Source organism: Lineus longissimus, chromosome 3, assembly GCF_910592395.1.
Source record: "Lineus longissimus chromosome 3, tnLinLong1.2, whole genome shotgun sequence".
NCBI classification, from domain to species: domain Eukaryota; kingdom Metazoa; phylum Nemertea; class Pilidiophora; order Heteronemertea; family Lineidae; genus Lineus; species Lineus longissimus.
In genome coordinates, this window is record NC_088310.1 from 2,941,894 (window position 1) to 2,957,911 (window position 16,018).

The window sequence follows — 16,018 nt, forward strand, 5'->3', positions numbered from 1 at the left end:
GCCATGCATTATGAAGAACAGGAGAAGGCGCAGCTCTCCTCGAGATGCCAACCAATCAGAGCAGCTTTCGATAATAACGCCGGCATATTGTACGCGTTCTGAGATCGCGAACGCAGCCTTCTTCAATCTCATTCAAACCGGTGACAGTCACGATAGACCGAAAATCGGGCCAATCTTGCTATTTCTGGCTGGAATCAACGCGTATTACCGAAACGTGCTGATCGCAGACTTTAGACGGATTGAAGAGATTTGCATGAAAGCTATTCGCCGGCAATGAAAAATGTCAACATGGTCTTATTCTTGTGGTGGTAAACCAAATATGATTACTGAGATTAAGGCACTGATCCCTTGGTTTTATATGACTAAATCTCCTTCGGGTCAATCTTAACTGTTCATAAAGCTTTCACTTTACACTCGATTGTCATTGTGTCCTCACGTTGAGATCTAAACACAAAATTGACACGAGGTTTTAAGCAGAAGCTGCCACACTTTATAATGATTTCTGTTAACATATGTCAATATATCGACGAGTGACAAGAATTATGATTTACGCGGCTAGAGAATGGAGGCAATCGAGCAGTGCGACACATGTTCTTTTAGCGACAATACTCAGTATGGTAACATTGTCATTTCCTTAAGAAAAGCCCTGACAGTCTTTTTCAAATGCCTGCTCTGTTGTCTGTCACTGTATGTTTCAATTCTTCAAGATATCATCGCCTTTTTCTTTCAATACACGAGAGTAAATCTCGCTGCAGGGAGAGCAATAAATATCATTTGTAAACAAAGCAATATTGGGTAAATGCGTCTTTTTTGAGCAGGCTTAAGTTTCTTTTGACAAGGTATACATTTCTTATAAATGAAAATGGTGCTCTATGAGGATTGATATTTCTTATAAAATATATATCGTACCGGAGAAATGTACAATAGCATTAAATGGTCATCTCGGATGTGTGAGATGCCTTGAGCGACTCACACCTAAGACCAGGAAATATTTAAATGAAATCATTGGAAAAAAGTTTGCCAGTATTATATTTCTAAGAAGCTCGTGATCTCAGTCTTAAACGTCCACAAAATCTCCGAGCATAACTTGACAATTGATAAAGTAGCTATCCCGGGGAGGTGCCAGGGGGGTGCAAAGCCCATACGTGTCCTAAGGTTTACATGCATACGGGTAGTTTGATATTCGTGTCCTTTAACAGTATTGAAGATGATCCATGAAATCTGTCAGGTCTCAACCCTATACTTCCGGTTTCTCATGCAAGCTTTGCGATGAGCCTGACGAACTGTGAAGGCTACGTCTTCAAACTTCTATAGATTTCATAGCCCCAGCATGAAGTCATGGATATATGGACCTATTTGATTTGGAGTGTCGACGGCGAGTTCACCCGGATATGAAATGAATCACCGCGCATCCCATTCACGTGATTTGCGTTGCGTTCGAACTTTTGTTGTGCGTTCCTAACCATTGTTGAATGTGCGTGACAATTCCTCATGATTTGGTATCATATTTGCTAACATTTGTTATAAATAACACCATTCCATTGGGTAATGCTTATTATTATCTCATTTTGGACGTTAAGGGGTAAAAATATCACAAGTTGTAATGGGCGTGATGTCCGATTCGCGTATACGTTTCCAATAAGGTGTGCATCAATTCTGAAGGGACCCATCCCTGATTAAATGTCCCCAATCACTGCGGTATATTTAGTTTAATTACTGCCCAAAGATAGCAGAAGAGATATTGCTACGACGACCCTCTGACATCCCCCTTTTACAAATTGAGATTTCATAAAAGAGAACTACGTTGACCGGCGGTGATTTTTCCGGTACGCCGCGCCGAATTAAACTCTCCGTGCAGGCATCCCCTCCTCGGTGCTCTGATGTAACCAGGGTGCACAAGGACAGGGGTCAAGGGCCTCACGAATGTTCAAACTTGAAAAGTCGCCGGGCACTGACGATCCACTTTGGACATGGTCGGTAGACTTCGCCTGATCCTGAAGGACGGAGTACAATGTGATGGCAACATTACGACGGTGATAAGTCTTCGTGTCTAACATCCAGCACGTGCGTTTTGTCATTTCACGGAACAACAGTATTTCGACCATACGTTATACGCAATAACCCCTCATCCATTTCGATGACTTAACTTTACTTATCTGCATAAATTAGCATGCGGTGAATTTGAGATATCTGTGTCACAATGAGATGACACTGATTGAATATCGTGTAACGCTTCAAGTTGTGTTGGAGAACAGTCGGTTGACAACATGGAGTCTGATGGTGTCAATGGACAATAGAAGTCATGGTTGCGTCATACAATCTGTTCTGATCTGCCTAGTGATAATGAATCGGGATTTGTTGATGGATTTGATGCAGTTTGATGATTTTTGCCAAAATATTGAACTAAATATTCACTTAGAACATCAGTTACTGTTAAGGATGGTGGGATAACGTATTTCTTATTGAAATATGTGTAAGGGTGTCCCGTATACGACAGGCTTTGCTTCATTTAGCTTATTAGACATTTTATAGCATTCCTACATGTCCTATAACTAGGCTAATCGGAAAATATTTATGTATTATCTTCTCACTTGAACTGTGAAAGTGGACAGTGGTCCAAAGATTTACCCATATCCAATCAGGTCAGAGTGAAGTGTTCGGTTGATGCCGAGGTCCCCCTAGAGGTCTCGGCGACTACAGCTTCGGTTTAACAGATGGGACACAAAGCCTTGTCACATTGGTAGGGCAGGGAAACCACGGAGAGAGAATGGGGGCCATCGCAGGCCATTCTTAGGTCGGGGATGTTCAGGAAATGTTCGTTAGAGACAAGAGGGATTAGGATGGAGAGAAAGGGTGCGAAGAAAGGAAGATTGAGTACCACATGTACTGGCATCAGCGCCCAGAAGTAGAGGAGAGAAGTGGCAACAGGGTGGGTGGATTAAATCAGTCACGGCGTTAAGAGAGCAAGGCGAAACTGAAGGGCCACTCAAGTGGAATCGCAGACGAATAGTAACCATTTGTTTCATTTTTAGAGTTGGTTACTCTTGTTGCTGATTGAGCTTGCTTATTCCAGATGGCTTTTGTAAGCTTTGTTGGTTTCAGCGAATGTTTTGGTACCGAGGGGATAAAGATACAGTACTTTCAGTTGTGGCTTTAGTAGTTGTGGAAGCGATCCCAAAATACTGCTTGAGCGGCCGCGGTGTCTTTTTTTTTACAAAAGCCACTCTGTATGATGGTGCATGATGATACAGTGTTTTTACTTGTAGCTTTGGTAGATGTAGTTGTGGAAGCGATCCCAAATTAGTAGGAGTTGAATACTTTCGCAGAACATTAGATGATGCATTCAAGAAATTGTTTATTTGAAAGCTTTGGGGTAGATTTTAAATAAATCATGGATATTTTCAAAGATGAAAACAGAAGCCAGGGCAGAAGGAAGGTGGCCAACCCGGGTCAGGCTGCGTGTGGTGATCGGTCCGCAAAATGTACCTAGCAAATAGATCAAAGTCGGTGCCCAGGTACGTGACGCCATCAAACGTGAGATACCATCCCATTGAAACTGGATCCTCCAGTGATTGCAGCGTCTGTAACGGATACCAAAATATAGTTACCGTATCGGTTGCAGCCCCACCTAGCATATGGTCAGGAGTGGGCAGCCTCAAAGGGAGAAAGTCCATGGGCTTGGGACACACGGGCAAGAGTTTGAAAAAGAACCTATAATCATAGACCGCCGAAATTAAGTATGATTGTCCGGTTATCCCGGAATCGGTGCGGTGCCGAAACAACAAAATGGCTGGAGCGTGTCTCTGATAGGGCACATGGCCGAAGCGTTTGAGACATATGGCTATGAAGTAAAAGATGGTGAAACCTATAATTATTTATGGACCACCCATACCAAAAAAGCGGCTTACCAAACCATTTCTGGTGGAACATCACTGACTTGTCAACAGGTCGGACCAGGTGGAAACGTATAATAAGAGATGGCAAAAGAATACAAATGTATTATAAACGACGCAATTCATAAAAAAATAGTTTACCTCTGATTTAGTAATATGATGACTCTACCATTATGAAAACTAATTTGAGAAACACGAGCGTTGACAACAACAATACTGTTGAATTGTTGGTGAATTTGAAAGTCATGTTTCTGTCAAATTTCTGCCCAAAGCCCAGTGTCAACTATTCAAAGTATGGTCCGATCATTTCAGTTCTATCGAATGATAGATTTGGCTGATAAGTGAAAACCAACCAACGAGATAACCTTGATCGTCTGGTAACAATGGGATACAGTGAATCATAACACGGAACCAACAAGCAAAACACCCATATGGCCCTGAGAGGATAAGTCGATAATTTTTCACCTGAGCTATAACAAGCTCTATTGTATTGACAACCTCGATGACCAAGGGAAGAATATTATGGTCCAGCACACGTACCCCCCTAAAACCCTGATTTCAGGTTTAAGCCACCATAAAGAACACACAACAACTGCTCCCTAACTTTCTCCTCTGCAACCCCATTGTTGCTTTTCTTCTTCAATTTGGGTACATTTTGTTGCCAGGTTCCTTACCCTTACAGATTAGGCTTACATCCCGGATTATCACACTTTAGGATGCACATCTAATGGGTTATCTATACACGATTTAGAAGTCAACGCATCACCTTTTTACGAAAACGCATCGGATAGCTTCTGGGCGTGGCTAGCTCCGTAGCGGACACGCCAAGTAAGCGCCCTGATTTTATCAGTGATGGCATCACGGTGGCTGAGTCTTGTGACAGTTCGGGGAAGGACGGCTAAGCACTTGGCCAAAGAGACCGCTGACATCCCGCATCAGTACCAAATAATACCCAATCATCCGCCCATTGCGTTCGCAGAATGTGGCTTAGAAAGCGGCCACAGGAAAAGGAATCATGCCCAGTATACCGCGGGTTAGGACACTTTGTCTAAAACAACTGGCTGTTGATTAGCAATGAATAGAAGCAAACCAGGCCCCATGATGCGAGGGTTCGGGTCCGGGGTACTGACCCTACAATTAAGAGGGGAAATCAGTTCTGTCGCGGTACAAATAACTCGGCTTCGTCACCGCAGGGCGGATGAGCTAATGCGGTGCTTTGAACTCGCCAAATTTGACAAGATGGACTGAGTTAGAGATAGCGCTAGACCTATGGACGACGTTTCGGAAGGGATCCTTGTGGTTACCTAATGAACAGGGACGAATATTTCCACCTTCCTTTTAAGGTGTGATATCAACGGAAATACAGACGCCTTACCTGGCCGAATCAGATGCATTTCACTCAAAATTTTATTTTTCATTGGTAGAACACATCACCCACTAACGGGGACACTATTGATATTCTGTTCTCATAAGAGCTGACAAAGATTATCGTTTTACCAACAACTTCCTCAAGAAAGGTCACCGTCCACCGGACGCGTGTTGTGAATTTGGAAGCGGTGCCTCACGTCAAACTTTCAACTCGACCATGAAAACGTAAAAGCTGAATCAGCTAAGTCTTTCTTGGACAGCTGTTGGGGCCCTTTGCGCCCCTCACCCAATAAAAAAAAACACGTTTGAAAATCCAAACCGCGCGCGTGAAAATGAGAACTTCTTAAGAAAATGATGAAGTGATGCCATAACCTCAAGCTACGTGTTGCCCTTTTAAAGTTAAAAACTCTCACAGAACATGTTAACTGGCCGAAAAGAGGAAAAGAAAGGTTGAAATAGTTGATATAATTAAGTCCCCTTCACCCATCGTGCAGCAGAACTAGACAATTAGTTATACCAGTGGGTGAGATATTCTAATAAGAAATCCTCATGTCCCCCGGTCTCTCAATTAATTACGCTGCCGATGGAAATTTCATATAATATACTTTCAATTAACTGAGAGTTGACAGCTTCGAGTCGGCTGTCGGTCTTTTTGAAAGACTAACAAAGCGTTAAGAATGAGTTTGTTCGGAGAAAGGAGAATGGATGCTTCGACTTGCCCACAGAGTCCCTGACAATAACAATGAGAGAGGTGCTGATGGAATTGAAGCCACGAGCGCTTCTCTCAAAAACTTGTTCCACACGACACAGCGCAAATTGAGAAGGGAACCTAGAGATGTCACCCAAAGATACATGTATCATTACACAATGTGATTTTTTGTCCATATCTTTCTCAAACAAAAGTATGCTGCAATAAACGTGACTGGCGCTGTGAGGAAAAAACCTTTTTTTTCTCCAATGCCACGAGGAGAGGAAGGAAGAGAGGACAGAAGCTAAAGTTTTGCAAAGACTTTTGTTATGAATTTCTTCTTAGAATGTACAACACAGTACCAGCATTTGCGACCTAACCGTACCAGAAAGCATCGTTTTCATCAGTTCGCTGACCCCAACTTGTAAAATCTTACCAAAACAGCCAACAAATGCGACCAGCTCTGGCAGAAGGAGGCGGTTGTTGCAAAGAGAAGAGAGAGAGAAAGGGCAAAAGTGGGGAGAAAACGAACGTACATGGGGAGAAAACATATGCTTTCTTCGTTCGCACTTTTGCTGAGCAGGTCACAAATATCTATCCAGCTTTTATTTGAGAGAATTTAGTTTTATTTCTGACACCAAATTATAACAATCCTGTCTACACCGCGCCTTTGTACTACAACTTCTTCGTCTTGTTTATTAAAGTTGTTGACATCTTTTGAGAGCTTAATCGTTTCCTGAAAGCAAAATATCCTTCAAAGACCCCATTCAAACTGTCGCAATTTCTGTAAGAGCCTGGGGGAGTGTTTGAGGTTTGCCTCGAGGGCTGCAGGCATCGCTAGAGGCAGTTGTGTCACCTTGAAAACTAATGAAGTTTACAAAAACGAGAAAATTACAAATGGTTGACCCAGAGAAAGTAAAGAGCGTCCTTGTTACTAATTAACCTATTGACCAAACCAACACAGGTAATGAACAGCATTCATACTGCAATCAAGGTGTGATATTTACATCACTTCCAAGTGCCGCTGGCGTATACTTTTTAGCGTCTAACATGACGTCACAATACGACTTCCGCAACCAGGAATTGCTGAACAAACATGGGTGAAGTTGTCATAATATCCTAATTACGGTTCAGTAAATAAATCAAGGCATTTCAGGGAGGGAAAGGCCTGGATGAAAAGGACCATTCTTTCAGATTATTTTTGTAAGTCTGTAGATTTAGGAACACCTGATACACCTGACGCCCAAATGACGCCATGATGAGAAATGTATCTCCGCCCTGCCCGGAAGCAAACCGGAGGTAGCTCCTTTTCTATGACCTTAACACCCTGGAAATGACAGTTCTGTCATATGTTAGAAGCAACAAGCTGGAATCATTGAAGACGAATAGACTTAAGATTGTAACAATTTACCTTTATTCCTTATTGGGAGGGGTCTGTCTTTGTTCTTGATGGCGGGGAGGGTGGCTGTTTTGATGCTTATTTGGTCAATATGGGGTTCGGAGGAAAAGAAGAATCCTTGAAGGTTCATCAACTTAACTATCTAACTTAAACAGCCAGAAACACGTGTTTATTAAATACAGCGGCAGCGTAATCGACCTTACTTCAACGCTTCCTTTTTAAACGGAGATTTCACTTTGGGCAGTTTTCTCAAACGCAAACAGGATAATGTGTAATTAAGAGCAACCTCCAGCAAAAAAAAGTAAAAGTAACAGGCTTAGGAGGCATTTCAAACTCACTGACGTTTTCCCAATTAATTTCATAAGACCCACACCAAGGGTGTCGAGTAGGTTTAGCTGAGTACAGTCATTATGAACAGTCTATGGGAGTGCTTGACGTTGAAAGGCACGGCATGACAGCCTCCCCCAGCCCCGGGTGGAGAATGGTTGCAAGGGTGAAGTGCCGACTCGACTTATCGGGCCCAGTCATGGTCAGCTCTGCTTTGTGTTAGAGTGATATTAAAGTGATTCTAGGCGAGACCAAAGCACTCATTATTCAGAGAAAATTAGTTTGCGGTGCTTTCCGTTGCCCGATGCTCTTTCTCAGACTCGATAAGAAAGATTGCGAGGGGACTGGGCGAATCGTCCGCACAGGTGGCCTGGCTGCGGCGATGCGCTTTTTGTGACCGGCCTCCACATGGAGTCTCCCCTATGCGCGCTCTTTCAGTCGGAACGGCCCCATTGAGCGGCTGCAAATGGTCCATACAGACTCACTGTATGCGTCCATTATGAATCTCACCAATGTTGGAATGTAAAGAGGAGATTTCGTGTGGTCTATGGCGAATTTGCTATAAATGAATTCAGTTGCGAGGCACTTTTCATTTTCGCCCATTATTCTCTCGCGCGGTCAATCAATTTGCAGCGTCTTTGTGTTTTGTTTTGAGGAAAATTAAACGTTTGTTGCGTCTAAAATTTCAAGTTTCGATTCATGTGAGAATGAGTTGAGATTTTCACTTCCGATTTGTCAGGTTGCTAAGTTAAGACACTATCTTTATAAAATTTGACTTTTCGCTGAATCTGCCAGTATATGATATTGATCTTGACATGACAGGGAGGGGGCCATCGGGACACAATAGAGACAATTAAATTTTGGTTACATTCATTTTGTATTTTTCGGATGTCGGAGATGGACTCGTTCATTGGCGCTGTCGACCCGCAAAGGCGCTCATAGCCCTTTTTCATCATGAGGGGTTCAATTATCAGTTTGGATTGATTTTGACTGCTAATTTTTTTCAAACCCAATGTATACCTTACACTTACCGCAGGCACTGCCAGTGTCTCGATGACTTAATTGGTTCAAAGATTCCTTCTTTTCGATGACAATGCATCTATTGATGCAGTATCTTTCTGTCAGTGAGTGAAATATTCAGGTCCTTTTCATCCAATTTCACAACTTTTACTCCGAACAATCACGACACCTCATTCAAACCTGACCTATATATCGTGAAAGAAGACAACTGAGGAAACTATACCATCGGCAAACACTAAACAGCCCAACGACTCCCCGAGAAATTTATTGACATTTTACAACCCGAGCAAAGCTTCCGCGCATGATCTTCGCGTTCCTGATATTTTAAGCAAACCATGTCCCATTCAGTTTTGCTAAATTACAGGTTGTGGAATGCCTCGCTCGTGAGTCCACAAAGGCCAGGAAGACGGATCCCAGAATTATATGAGATTATCCCATTTTATTTTCAAAATTAAGCCTATTAGTTTGGTAAATCATTGTATCACTAAATGTTACAACAAGGTCTTTATTAATCTGTTAACTTTTGTCAAGACTGTATTTTGGCTTGGGACTTGTGGCAATATTTTCCTCGCGGATGAGTGTCGTGTTATGATGTGACACTGGGCATTACAAGGCCAGCAGGATCAGAGCGTGTTTCGGGGTGGATTTACGAGAGACTTTCAAGAGCTGCCAATGCTGAATTGACCAGTGAAAGGGGTACATCATGATATGGGAGGCGGACTGGTGTCATCTGGTGTCAGCCATCCACCCTCGCACACCAAAGATTCAGGATGCCACAAAGTATGCAAATTGTCCTCACTCTCAGTACTCTTTCCATTACTTAGATGACAAAATATACGGACTTTTGTCGCTATTACGTTTAAAAAAGAGAACTTACCGAATGTTTTCCAGCAAAATGGGGTATGAATATTGTGGTACTCTTTGTAAACTACACGATCCTCGAACGCATCTATTGAGTGTTCACCTGTCCTGGCCTTTGATCTCTCTCACCGGAAAGTACACCGAAAGTGGTCAGATCATTTTGACATATGACCCAAGAGGTGAATTATCACCCATTACAACCCCAAACACACTAAAAGCCTTCCTAGCGCAACCAGCTTGATTGTTCATTTATTTCGTCGCAAGGCAAAGCATATAGACTTATCGAAAGTTGTATTTGGAGATTTTCGCAAACAGAACCACAATGGCCAACCGGGGATCGTGTCGCCGGAATGTCAAGAAGAGAACCAAGATTCGATCATAATATTTTCTCAATGGACCTATACTAAGGGGTCAGAGGTCGGAGCTTCCATTCAGGCCTTTGATATGTAATATTACCTATTTGTCTGCGAGATTCCATTTACATTTAGTTTATTAGAGTTTGGTCAATATTCATACATTCAAGTTGGAAATAATATGCGGAGGTACTAAGCGCGAGTTGCACGCGTGTGTTTGAAAGCAGGAAATGGGGCAGATAGAGGCATGGTATATTTGGCATTCCAACCTTATTTGCTTTTCACCCCAATGTCATTCCTTTTGATAGTCCAACCTGACTTCCAAAATATAATCATGGTAAGAACCACGCACCCACTTTTCACTCCACCGGCCGCATGACTCAGGCCGAGTTTCGTAGATTTGTTCTCAAGTACCGCTCGCCATCTACTCGCGCGAAGAAAGAACGCCACCCAAAACTACAGAGAAATGTGCAGTTACGCATAGATTGAAGAAGAAAAGGCGTTGATATCATTGCTCACAACGAGAACTGAGATCCTCTCTAAGGTTTGATGATAAAACAGATAGAAACGAAAACGATAGAATTGTGCAATGTCAGCAATAATTTGCATCCTCAAGTTGCACACCAAACAGACGATTCTCATTTCACAGCGAGAAATGACCAATATTAAGAGCAGCGGTTAAAGGCTCATAAAGACCTAATTAACTGTTTATTGGGAAAGGAGGGGAAAATTGACGATGGGAAACGACCATAATGTTGGAAATTGATTCCTTGCCGGAGGAAATGCACACGAGGGCGGATCGATGTTCGCCGGGCAGCCCGCGGCAGTGTGGGGTGTTCTCACGTCACTCTTTATTAGGGACGAGTGAAAGGAAGCCCGCCACCCGACCAGCCCATGTTGCAGCGGAGAAAGTAAGGCCAAAGGAGAGAAAGACACGTTTTCTTTCCTACGATCCAGGGCCTACGGGTCCACGAGTAGGTTTCGACTACCGGCACATGGATAACTGTACATTCTCTTGTTCATGTTCTTTCATCATTTTCCGCGCATAATTTTAATTTTAATTGTTGTCATATTCCGTATCTTCCAATTGATTCAAAATTTAATCAAATCAATGACCAATATTCAGGTGAAAAAAGCATATCCGAAAACCCCATTTGTCCATGCATTGAATTCAAGACGAAAAATGAATTTGACTGAAAAAAGCGAATATTGTATTTTGCGTGGCCTAATGATAGTGTAGCTGGGAGCTTACAGGAACTCGTAGCGTTCGATGGAACATGGCCTCCCTTCTGCTCAACTGAACCAGGAAATCGTCACGTGTCCCATTGTCTTAGACGTCGTCTGCTTAACTCAATGAATATATCACAACACTTGTTTAAAGGTTTTAATAGAGGCGAAATGCACAACGTTTAATCCGGTGATGTCCTTTAAAGTAGCTCCTTTATTGTCTTTTGTGTTATTGTATAATTCAGTAAAAGGGAAGGACAGAAAAAATGAGTAGTGAGATTGGATAGCCAAAGTTCAAGGTCAAATTTGTATGTTTGGACCCGGTTTTTTAGCGAGATGTCACATCAAAAAACAATACCAATTATAATGAATGTGTGTATGGTCTTTATTATGGGTGTGTCGGCCCTTGTATATTTCTATCGTGACCCCTCACCACCACCACCAATGCCACTAAAATAACGAAAAGATGAGGTGGATTTTATGTACCGTACGATTATCTGGATCGCTGCACATTATTTCATGCACATATCTCATAATCGCAAATTTTCAATCATTTTTCACCACATTACGCAAAAGTCATGATTCACAATCCACCGGTACAGAGAGAGTCATCTACCACTGTACACGCTCGTGTTAGCCCGGACTAGTAAATCATGCTCGGGGTGAGAAATCGCGAGGAAATTCACGACATGGCTGCAAGACGGAGATAGTATTCACGGTTGGAAATTTATATGAAAATTGTCATTCTAATGTAGTCGCAATTGTTTGCGGACAAGGCTATAATGCATGCTTATCACCTCGGTACACGCTTTAGCGAGTGCCGTCAAATTTGTCGATTAATAAAAATTGGTTGTTCGGGATCTTGCGAGCAGCAGGTCAGTGTAAACCAGTGAATGAGTGTTATGCAGTGGAGAATTAACCCTTTGTTGCTTATATGGATATGGTCATCCTTGATGTAAGAGCTTACGCTAAAAAAGTGAAGTAAACATCAACCTTGGAATGGCGAATAAGAAAATGTTCCCTTTTAAGGTACATTTTTTACAGTGTTTTGAAACTATTACGTCATTGGAGTTTAGAAAAAAGAAGTCATGCTGCCTTATTAGTTAGCTCCCGCTGCAGGGCATCGGTACGAAAAGCAATCTTGTCCGCAAAGAGGCAGCCGTCATCCGCCTGTGATGTATCCACATCAATCGCCTGTGCGCAGTACGACCGTCTGCATGTCCCGAGGTCTCAATCAAAGCAATTCCATTATTGACATATTGCGACTAATGAAATTAGCGCTAATTGTTCTTTCATCAACCATTGATGCTTGAACAATCAGGATTGTCAAATTTATTAATTAGTATTGACCCTGATTAAAATGATTGTAGTAACCAATCAGCGGATGGTTGATTGATTTGATGGGTGAGATGATTCCGTTAGGAGAAATTGTGATGAGTAAAGCAAAACGCGATGTCATTGTCTGTTACTGTCCCATCATGTGATCAGGCTATTAGTAAAGGAGGTATCGGCGCATTGTCTTTGTTGCTGGCGTACTGAGATGCCCCCAGTGGCCAGTGTAGCTGTGAATCTGTTTAAACTATTCATCTCAGATCTATTTGAATTCGCAGGGACGTACATATCGGGGACCCCTTTCCTCCAAGACGTCACCGAAAAACCTATTGTTCATAGAATTTTGACGGAAAATGACAAGAGTCAAACAAAAGATATGATTTAGTTTTGATGCCCTGGGACATTGCCCGAAGCCAACTATACTTTTTGTCGTTTTTACCACGGACTTCCCGAAAGTATCTAATAAATGGCCGAACTCAACGAAGCGAAAGTCACGAAACTGGTGGGGATTGGGTTTTTTTGTGAAAGTTTAATTTCTTTGTTGTGTTGAACGCAACTTGATTATTATGTTTTTGTCGAGTTTTATCCTTGGCAGACGATATTCAATCAATCACGTGATGTCATCCTCAAGGTCATGTCCTCCTTGGGGCTACTGGCTTAGAGGTTTAATCCCCGGGTAATCACGCAAAAACATGAGAATCGACCTCGCGATGGCGGAAGGAAGAACAACCCATTTGATACGACGTCAAATTGTTTATCATCTCTTGTATAGCAGACGACAACTCGAATTAAGGGCCAAATCAATACGATCTCGTTTGGGTAAATTCCTTTTCAAAGTGACCACGAATTGGCCTTGTTTTTTCTGAAAAAAAAGATGCCCTCTCTGGGAATCTTGGCGACGTCTATGATCAGAAAGCTGCATACCCCGACGATAGAGCAGGGCCTTGCTCTCTTCAGCACGGCGCAGAGCCTGTTTTACTCTCTTCAGCATTAACACAGCAGGACCTGTCTTACATGTACTCTCATTAGCATAGATGTCTTCCTCTCTTCAGTACCTGCACAAATAAATGGACTGACGAAGACATCACTTTGCAATAATCCCGACAGCATCACGTCTTGTCCTAATGATAAAGACAATGACCCACCCATCCGTTTGAGAGTTCCTACACACATTTCACAGACGATGCCATCACTTAAAAGGGGTAATATTCCTAGCATGGTTTGAATAGGAATGATTGTTGGTTATTAATGTTGCTATTGAATGTCAAGAAACGAGAGAATGGGGATGTGACAGATGTGGTTACGGTGGGCCATCTGATGCAATGTTCACCATTAGCTGTAATGGCGTCTCGGTGTAATAGGAATCTTCATCACCCTGTGGAAAATACCCCTTAAAAAGTTGACGCCATGCGGATATGGTCTCCATGTCACTGATATACATGCACATGCACACAGTTCAGGGAACTTCGGATTATGTTTGAGTTTGTGATGAAACTATTGCTGGTACAAGCGTAGTGCCGATGTACAGAGTACAATAGAGACCCCTATTGACAACGTCATGAAACCTAACCTGGCCTACATCTGGCTCTTACATAAACGTTAAGAAATAGTGATAGAAAATACAAGAAAACTGGAAAGCTGATAGGAATTAATCAAGAGCATTGGTATGTTACGGTCATCTTTCTACTGAGAGGCCCCACATGTCCCAACAGTCAACCTTCACCTCACAATTTTCAAAGTCTTGTCCACAGGTCAACAATATACTCAAGAACATTGCTTTTTGACAATTCGCTGAATCGTGACGAAAATGATAATTGTCCAAAGTATCAAATTATGGTTCGTGTAACACCTCTTTTGCTACCAATTCGATGCCAAGGGCTGTAATGGACACCTCATTCAGGCAGAGCTCGCCAAGACTGTAAGGCAATCTTCAGCCATCTGTGGCCATTATCTCATGACGTCATCCGCGTTATTAATCCGTGGTCACCCTGTGGAGGGGAAGAGAAAGACACGAGATGGCCATCTCGACTGGGTCAGGAACATAATTGAATACTTCTCCGGCCACATGCCATCAGTTGGGATGAATAGACAGCAATGATACGGAGTTTAGGAACAATGATATGAATATTCATGAGGCAGTGATATTTCTTGTAGCGGATTCTGTGACAATGGCTGGTCTCTGTTGTCATGGAGTGACCTCGGCCAATGTGGCTTGACCAGGATGGCGATGCCGTGATCATTTGGCTTATTAATGAAATAATCATCGTCCTGGCAGAGGACAAATCTTTACCCGCCAAACAATTTATGTGCAGAGCCAGGGAGAAACATAAATGTATTGGTTAAACTACTGTTTGATATGTTTTACCTTGAAGAAAAGTCAGCCCAGGATCATTTCCTGATTGTCCCAACCGGGGCCCACTGTAGGAAGTGGGACGCAAAAATACCACGAATCCTTTGAAGAGACCACCAGCACCTGGAGCAAGACGCTTCCAAATGACAACAAGGAAGCGACCAAATGACCAAATGTGGCCGCTCTCCCGGCTGGTCGGATGGGGGTATTTTCTTTGCCGTATCGAGGTAAATTCTATTGTACTGGACCAGGCAAGAGTAAATTTTGAATTTCCTCAGTACGCTTTTGACAGGTTTGAGGTCTGTCATCCTTGGTTGAGGACAATTCTTGATTTGAGGTGTGTATTTGGTAGACCGAAATTTCCACCACACCCTGTGGGTTTGGGTAATTGGTCTTGTATCGACTGTCTCGGTTGACACTTGAAAATAAGGAGCTATAAGTAGTTTCAAAAGATAAAAAGCCTTCATTAAAGAGTATGGGACTATAGGCATGGACTCTAGGCATGAGTATATATTAGTTTTTGGTGGCCTGAAAATTTAGAGGTCTGTCGCCCCCGCCCGACTCGGGATAAGTTCTCAGGAGCAAGCATTTGGTTGACCCCTGGTTTTGAGGGGAGGTTTTGTTTTTTTACAGGAAGGGATTATTCCTTTGTATTCAGGTTGTGCTTAAACTCATTTCCGTCGTTTTATTCATCTGATTAAAAAAATGGAGAAAAATCTAATTCTACTAGTTGTTTGCGGGGTAGTGGGTGGAGTAATCTTGACCTCTAGTGAAACCGCTGGGTATCATGTTACTGATTTTATGCTTGCCCGTTTTAAGCTAAGTTGGATTTCAAAAAAGGAGAGAAAATCCCGATAGTTCATTTAAAAATTCTTGAAGAATTTATTGGTTCAAGGTTGTTGTGATCATATGAAAATGTAAATGCTGTTTTTCAATCGCAGGATTATCCCAACATTGTGATTTCGAAATTGATTTCTCAAACTTTGACAGAATGTCTTGAAATTTGATACCGATGTGGCCGATGAGAAAAAATGGCGGTTTATTCACAAAGAGAGACGTTTACATCTCCTGCCGTGTGACTTGAACCAATAGACTGTCGTTGGGCTGGTTTGGATTTTCACGAAAATCGTCGGATGAACATGTCCATGATGGAGAAAAGCATAAATTTGTATTTCCTCAGCACTGGATGACCTTCTTTCG